We start from the raw sequence: 796 nt of genomic DNA, 5'->3' as shown, positions 1-796 counted from the left end.
TGTTATTTCCATAATTCTCTGGCCAATACCATCGTGGCAGTGACCAAAACAAATAAGGAAATACCATGACACTTGTTTGTAAGGGACCAAAGAGACGTATTCTACCAGGAAATGTGCTCACTGGAAAGTGACAGGGGCCCCCAATTACACACATCTGACCTTCTGCAGCTGACCCCTTTCTCTCACAACAATAGGAGGTGATCGAACTTTGACCTCACATCCAGGTCATAAGCACTTCCACACAGGGGGCTGGGAGGAGCTTGCCGTGGGGGGGGGGGTTAACTCATCACTTAGCTCAGTGAGGCCGGTAGTAATAGATAAATGGTAAATGGCTGCATTTATCCTCTTTTTCTCCGCCTGATTTTTCTATGTTTTTTCCTCCCGTCCCAATTTAGTCGTTATGCCAATTCCCCCCCTCCCCTACCTGGTTGTTGTGCGCATGTTCCCCCTACTGGTCGGTACAAGGGATCCCTGAACCCTACCACATGCTTCCTCCGACACATGCAGAGACAGCCAGTGGCTCTCTTCTCACCTGGCAGCGAGGACTCTCATTGGTGAAGTGTAACGCGTGCGTGGGGAGGTCACGCTGCCTCCACCACTTCCTGCCTTTCGCTGAGCAGGCGCCCAGACCTGACCTGTAGGCGTCGCTGTCCACAATGCCAGATTACCACCCACGACTTCCCTCCCCCTAACTCAGCCAAACGAGTTAGTATGACAATCGGCCCAAGCCGCAGGCAATGCTGACTCCGGGAGTCGAGACCGCAGCCTCTTGCATTGGTGACAAGCGCAATCTCCG

The sequence above is a fragment of the Notolepis coatsorum genome (genome assembly GCF_963971535.1).
Source record: "Notolepis coatsorum genome assembly, chromosome: 1".
Taxonomy (NCBI): domain Eukaryota; kingdom Metazoa; phylum Chordata; class Actinopteri; order Aulopiformes; family Paralepididae; genus Notolepis; species Notolepis coatsorum.
The sequence above is the reverse complement of the archived record's forward strand: the minus strand, read 5'-3'. Positions refer to the sequence as shown.